Below are 7,882 nucleotides of genomic sequence, written 5' to 3' on the forward strand. Positions count from 1 at the left end.
CAGGAGTGACTCTAAGATCTGACACCATCTCTGCCATCCAAGCAGTGGCTTACTGCCTCTGGATGCTCTATCACTTTTGTCCCAGGAGGAGTGACTTTCCACTGGACTTGGAATCAGGGCCTGAGCGATGTCCCTCAGCTCTACAGCTCAAGACTAGCACCCTACCACTTTGAGCTCCACACAACTCCATTCCAAGCACTCTGTTGGCTGCTTAGGGACAAGTCCCTTACAGGGACTTTTCTCTGCCCGGGCTGGCTTCGAACCGCAGATTTCGGATCAGTGAGTCTTACAAGAGGCCACTTTACTTCCAATTAGAAGCAACAAGGTGGTCCACACAGAAGTAGTTTTTAAGCATGCTCTCTTACCTGGAACTTACTAAGGGCCAGTATTAGATCTTGACAAACTTGTAGAAATCACCTGTGCTTCTCTGTGGGCCTGCTGATTCTAGGATAGGACAAAGGGATATGTCTGCAAAATAGGACTCTAGGAAAGGATACTAAGATAGGACTCTAGGATTGGATTCTGGGAAAGCACAGAAGTAAGACACTCGGATATTACTCCAGGCTAACATTAGCATAGTCCTCAACATAGTCCTCAAGGATAGGACAAGAAGAGGTTTAGAATAAGTCTAGGATTGCACTTGCATAGGAGTATAAGCTACTATGTGGACAGTACTCTACAATAGATATATAGGGTAGGACTGTACAGGGGAATTAGTATAGGACTCTAGAATAAGACCCTAGTATAGGACTAGCACATGATTGTAGTAGAAGACTCTAGGATTGGACTGGGATAGAACTAGGAAAAGTCTAGGATAGGAATGTATGATACATCATTAAGAAATGACTCTAGGATAGGACACAGGGATATGTTTGCAAAATAGGACTCTAGGAAAGGATACTAAGATATGATTCTAGGATAGGACTCTGGGATAGCACTGAAATAAGACACTCGGATAGTACTCCAGGATAAGACTAGGATAGTCCTCTAGAATACGGTCTCATATAGGACTAGGATATGACTCTAGGATAGATCAAGCATAGGACTACAATAATACTAGGATAGGACCAGGATAAGAGTATAAGACAGTACTTCTGTCAGACTCTATGATAGGAATACAGGATAGGAATCCATGAGAAAACTCAGACAGGACTCTAGGACACGACCCTAGGAGTGAACTAGGATAGGACTTTAGTAGAGGACTCTAGGATAGGGAGAAAAGATAGGACTCTTGGTATGGACTCCAGGATAGGCCTCTAGAATTGAACTCTAAGATATGAATGGAGGATACAATTCTAGTATAACCCTGTTGGATTGGACAGTAGGATAGAAAAATGGAATAGGAATGTAAGTTATGACTCTAGGACAGGACTTATGATAGGACTATGATTGGACTCTAGTATAGGCTTCTAGTGTAGGACTCTACATTATGACACTAGGATAGGACTCCATGACAGGTCAAAGGTAGGACTAGTATAGTACTCTAGGATTGGATTAGGACTGGACTAGCATAGGGATCTATGATAGGATTTAGGATAGGACTATAGGTAATGACTCTAGTATAAGACTAGGATAGGAAAATACAATAATCACTAGGAAATAATTAGAAGAGGCCTAGAATTGGATAAGCAGCAGGCCCTGTGAGCAAACCCAGGGCAAGCTTATTAGGGCCCAGCCGGTCAAGAACTCTAACAGCCTGGGAATGCTTAACTCTAACCGCCCCCAGAATGCCTCGAGCCCTGAGCCAATCAGATTTGTACCCGTGTCCTAATCTTGCTTGCTTGAACACCTGATTGGTATAACTTTGTTTTTTGTCTTGCTTGAACACCTGATGGATGTAACTTTGTTTTTTGCCTTTATAAGCCCTGTGCAATCGCAGCTCGGGTCTTCCTCCTAATCTCCGCTGTGTCGGTGGGTAGGATGACACCCGAGTTGCAGCTCGCCTGAATAAAGCCTTGCTTTTGCATTTTGGAATGTCTGAGTCTCGATGGCCTTCTTGGTGGTCTTCTTGCGTCTTGGTATAACATTTAGGGGCTTGTCCGGGATAGCCCCAGAGACCCCCGAGACCCCAGACTCTGAAGGTAAGAAAGCAGCGCTGTTCATTTGTCTTGTCCTGTAATTTGTCTGTTTGTCTGTTTTTCTTTTTTGCTTTTGCTTATTTCTTGGAGGGGTTTTCAAAGCGGACGCGCTTACTCGGCAATCCTGGGGAGACTGGGGAACGCCCCAGACTCTCCACCCTTGAAAGGGAACTGAATCCCGCCTTGAACTTGGGTCCACTCCTTCTGCACCCTTGCAGAAGGTTGTGGGCCAACTTGGGTCCACTCCTTCTGCACCCTTGCAGGAGGTTGTGGGCCATCTCGGGTCCACTCCTTCTGCACCCTTGCACAGGAGGTTGTGGGCCAACTTGGGAGATCTCCAACTCGTAGCTTTTTTTGTTCTCAGGCCTGTGTGTTTTTCCCCTTTTGTATTGTTATAATTGTTTTTTGTTTTTTTTGTAGCCTTTTGGACTGAACATCTGATCAGAGTTGTGGGTAACGTTCTGTCATGGGAATCTCCATCTAGCCCCCTAGACTTGATCCTAGCTTACTGGAGGGAGGTTAAGGAGATAGCTCAGAACCAAGGTGTGGCCCTTAAGAAGGAAAAGTTGATCACCCTGTGCAAATCAGAATGGCCCACCTTTGAGGGAGCTAATTGGCCACCCGAGGGGAGCTTTGACATAGGTAAGATCAGGACTTTACAACGCCTAATCTACACCCCTCGTTCAGGCCATCCAGACAAGAGAGAAACCAAGAAGGAAGAGAAGAAATTCTACCCACCTGTCCTCCAAGGAGGAAACACGGAGGAGGAGATGTTTCCCCCTCCATACTCCTCACTCCAGTTAACTCTAAAAGAGGAGGACTCTGAGGAAAATGTTTTAGCTGTGCCCTCTGCTGCGGAGGATCCCACCCAGTCAACTCGCCAGCGCCAGCATCCAAGGACACGGACGCATCAGCCCCGAATCCTGACCCGCAGCCGCCTAGGGGTGGACACGGGGCCAGCCCAAGCCACCCGCAGGCAGCGGGGAGTGACCCCACCGTGAAGCGCTGTCATCTCTGTGTTGTTTGTGAGTCTGACAGTCTCTTTTGTGTTAAACATGCATAGCTCATTGTAAAGATGTGCAGGCGACAGTTCACAATCTGAGTGTGAGTGTCCACAAAAAGAACTCTGGGGGACCCCCACCCAGCCTTCTTAAGTGGAAAATTATTTTACTAAGACTATCAAGCCCTGAAAATGAGACTGGAGAATGTTAAAATCATTTGATAAAGGTTTTGTCTTAAAATTTGCGTGTTGCAGGAGTAAGATTGGCAAAAATATCTCTTGCCACTGGAAAATGTATGGCCAATGTTTATTTTGCGTGCTTTAAGATCTTTTGAATATGTATGTGTGTGTGCATGTGTGAGTGTGAACATGTTCAAGACTGTTAGTATGATGTAAAATTGAGTGAGTTCAAGTTTAAATTCAAATGGTCATCAAGTTCTGGCATTACAAAATGTTTTAAAATTAGTGCATTGTTTTTCAAAAAACAGGAGCTTGAGTTAAAAAAAAGGATTTCTCAGGGTTCTTTAATTAGCAGTCAAAAGAAAGGAGGTATCTTAAGACATGATTTAACAAAGGGCAAGCTGGTGTGAATACATCAAGCCCTATGGAGTCAGGATGGAGCCAATAGAGGGCTTTCTTTCATCTTTGTTTTCAGGTGAACTTTGGAAACCTGGTGGTAAAAATGAATGATTTGGCTGGAATTTATAAAACTGCCCCTTGAGAGGTACTAAGAATTGAAAACATTTTTTAAATGGTTAAAAAGTTTATTTATCTGATATGATTCGATTCCTGTGCTATTTTTGTAATTTGGATTTTAAAGGACACATATTAAACTAATGGAGATAGGAGTAAATTCTCATTAACTCTATGTATGTAGGAAGAAATGGCAAAATGGGCTAACGTTTCTCACTAATTTATTGAAAAGTTGTATGGATTAAAAAAAGAAAAGTTGTATGGATAAGTATTTCTAATTCTTTAATTGTAATTCTTGCATTAAGGAAAAATTGTCATTTGAGTTCAAAGGTCTTCATGCCATGTGGTAACTGGGACTGAAGAAAAAAAAAGAAAAGAAAAGAGGCTCTTTTAAAACACGCAGCCCGGAGGCAAAGGGTGGCACCTGGTTTCAGAATGCCTGTAAGCTTCAAAGTTTTTCCAATGCAGATAAAAACTAAAGTGTTAGTGTTAAAGCAGAGGTTAGTAAAAAGGCTTTGGAAATCAAGAATACATTTATAAGAAATTTGGAAGTAAAATTGTCCTAAATGATTATTGCAAAGTGAGAAAAGGAGAATTATGGCTATCAAAATGTGTTTAATTGCCATTCCAGTTTCTTTGTAGGTTTTTTGTAACAGTTTCCAGCAGGCCCACAGAGAAGCACAGGTGATTCCTACAAGTTTGTCAAGATCTAACACTGGCCCTTAATAAGTTCCAGGTAAGAGCATACTTAAAAACTACTTCTGTGTGGACCACCTTGTTGCTTTTAATTGGAGTAAAGTGGCCTCTTGTAAGACTCACTGACCTGAAATCTGCAGTTCGAAGCCAGCCTGGGCAGAGAAAGGTCCCTGTGAGAGTCTTCGTCTCTAGTTGGCCAGCAGAAGTGCTGGGAACAGAGTCGTGAGTCGCTTTGAGGCTCAAAGTGGTAGGGTGCTAGTCTTGAGCTGGAGAGCTGAGGTTCAGCGCTCAGGCCCTGAGTCCAAGTCCAGTGAAAAGTCACTCCTCCTGGGACAAAAGTGATGGAGAATCCAGAGGCAGTAAGCCACTGCTTGGATGACAGAGATGGTGTCAGATCCTAGAGTCATTCCTGTTTGGCCTTTCAAAAGTTAATCAAAGCCGGGAAGTCCTAGAAGAATAGGTCATAAGCATGTCTTTCTAATGCCCATGTCTGTCTACTGGCCAGGAACTTGCCAGTCATCTGTGATAGTGGGTAGTGAGGGTAAGTTTGTCAAATAAGAGGATAGTTTAAAATCCCAACCCCCGCATCTACTCAAAGCCCTGACTGGCAGTGAGAATTTTAAGCTGATACATCTGTTCAGGAAAGAAAGCTTGTAGACCTGAGATTGTGTCCTTATTGAGATATGTTAAAGGCCTGCAAAGGTAATGTAGGCATTTTTTTAGGTCATCAGAGATCAGTTCTCCAGCCAGTCAGGAAAAAGCATTTACAAACTAGAATGTTAAAAGGCTACACTGCGGTAGCCCAAAAAGAAGTCTGTATAGTTGAACGTTAAAATGTTGAATGTAGTTTCCAGTTTGGAGTAAAGCTCCTAATGGACATCTGATCCTGCAGCCCCTTGGTAAAGTAGACTAAGGTTAAGGTTCCTGACTAGGTAAGGTCAACGTCCCTGAGTCAGCCTGAAGAAGTTACAGAAGATGGATGATCTTCGCCCATCAGTCCCCCCCTTTAGGACCAAGGGACCAGAGTTGTTTTTGGGAAGATGAGTCAGGATAAACTAGAGGCATGGAAAACAGAGGTCACAGTATACAGAGACTGCACTTGTGAGAAATGGTTACAGGCCAAGCTTTCTATGTTGGCTTAAAAAAATCCTAGCCTTATTGGAAATATCTGATTTAAACTTATTGCCCTGGCATAATGACCCAAAGAACATTGATTGCCTAAAGCTGTCTTGACTTTCAGTGATGTGCCAGCCTACAAAAGCTAATGCGCTTAAGAAGGAATCAGGAAAATACTAGGAAATTTGACTAAAGTTAGGCTTTAGGTTAACTTAGGGTAAGCTTGTCTAACCAGTCTATGGAGAAAGTTGCAGGTAACCCAGAAGAAGGAATGACATTCTGCTGGAACCACTGGGAGCGACTGCTGTCTGACACCACCATGGCCCCTGCCCATTGCATTTGAGTGAGGATCAAGGAGAGTCTAACAGTCATCTGGAAGAATCTACATCTTCAGATGGGACTCTTATCACATGCAGCTGGTTTCTGCTGGAAAGTGCTTTGGATCTTCTAAAACTAAAATTTTGGGGGGAAATGCTTGAGTTGACTGGAGTTAACTAGCTCTATTCAGAAAATTGGATATTGTAAGAAATTTTCAAGCAGACTGGCCTGCTGCTAAATTCAAAGCATGTATGACAGGCTGGAGAGTCACTTCCAGGCAATGCCTGGGGTGGGAGGGGGTGTCCAAGAGTATTAAAATGTGTCCAGATGGATTAGGGTGTGACCTCAGAAAAGAGAGGGAGGTAACTGCCATCAGGTGTGCCAGGTACCAAGGTAACTGGACAGAGATTTAAACTGCTGGGGGCATCTTCATGGAGCCCTCCTGGGGGTGGATCTTACAGATGCCACTGGCCAACCTTAGGCACTTAGAGTAACTGGAAACTGGAGAAATCCACTCTAAAATAGTAACTCATGATAGTTGGCTCTGGTCTGGCTTCTTAGGAGCAGCAGTCCCATGGGACTGACCCTTGCCCCATCTTTGTTTTCCCCAACAGCCTGTGGGTGGAGTCACAGTAAATTGCCTTGATTTAGTTGAGATAAACCGGAAAATGTAGACAGTTTAAAACTCTAGCAGCAAAGAAGCCCCAGGAAATGTAAAGAGGAAAGTTAGTATAGAAAGCCTTGGAGAAACGGATAGAGAAATGGTTTCCTCTGGATAAGAAAGGGATTTAAAAAGTAAATTATCACAGAATGTTCCAGTAAGTCGCTGATGGCGTGAGGAAGTAGAAGATGGTGTGAATGGGGATATGTTAAATTTTATAAGGCACAGATTATAAAACTGTATAAGGAAAGACTTTAGAGAGAGAATTGGGGAAACAAAAATGTTTCCTTTAGATTAAAAGGTTTTGGCATGTTAAAAGTGAGAAAGACAATCCCTAGAAGGTTTGAGTATGTAACAAATGATATCAGTATGTCTTAAAATTAGAGCATATGAGTAAAGTTGGTATGTAATCAAATTGGCTATAATATAAATAGGGTCATAATTGGGGCTTTGGTGTAAAACTATGTTTATCTGTACCTGTATCTGCAGGGCTAAGGGACTTGTGTGATGTCATCTAAATGTTATTCCTAACTTGCAATCGCATTTGTTATGAGCTTTTATCGCCCCTTCAGAGCCCTACAGCAAGTCCACCAAGAGATCTGGCTCAAGCTAAAGGCCCTTTATGAGACTGGACCTCCTCCTGAGCCACACCCGATACCAACTGAGTAAAGTGCCACCGACAACTTATGGTATTGTGGGAGCAATACCAATCTATCACTACCGATTCTCAGTCAGAATCAAACTAATAAGCAAGGAGAACCATGCTTGTTTCTCGAGTTACATACCTATCAGAAGGAGGGAATGAAGGGGGGGGAATGAAGAGTTAAAGTAAACCCCATTTTCAGGCAGCCCCCGTTTTGTTGTCTGTTTAAACTATGAGCAAACCCAGGGCAAGCTTATTAGTGCCCAGCCGGTCAAGAACGCTAACTGGGGGCTGGGGATATGGCCTAGTGGCAAGAGTGCTTGCCTTGAATACATGAGGCCCTGGGTTTGATTCCCCAGCACCACATATACAGAAAACGGCCAGAAATGGTGCTGTGGCTCAAGTGGCAAAGTGCTAGCCTTGAGCAAGAAGCCAGGGACAGTGCTCAGGCCCTGAGTCCAAGGCCCAGGACTGGCTAAAAAAAAAAAAAGAACTCTAACTGCCTGGGAATGCTTAACTCTAACCGTCCCCAGAATGTCTAGAGCCCTGAGCCAATCAGATTTGTACCTGTGTCTTAATCTTGCTTGCTTGAACACCTGATTGCTGTAACTTTGTTTTTTGCCTTTATAAGCCCATTGCAATCGCAGCTCGGGGCTTCCTCCTAACCTGCGCTGTGT

The sequence above is a fragment of the Perognathus longimembris genome, chromosome 28 (assembly GCF_023159225.1).
Source record: "Perognathus longimembris pacificus isolate PPM17 chromosome 28, ASM2315922v1, whole genome shotgun sequence".
Classification (NCBI taxonomy): domain Eukaryota; kingdom Metazoa; phylum Chordata; class Mammalia; order Rodentia; family Heteromyidae; genus Perognathus; species Perognathus longimembris.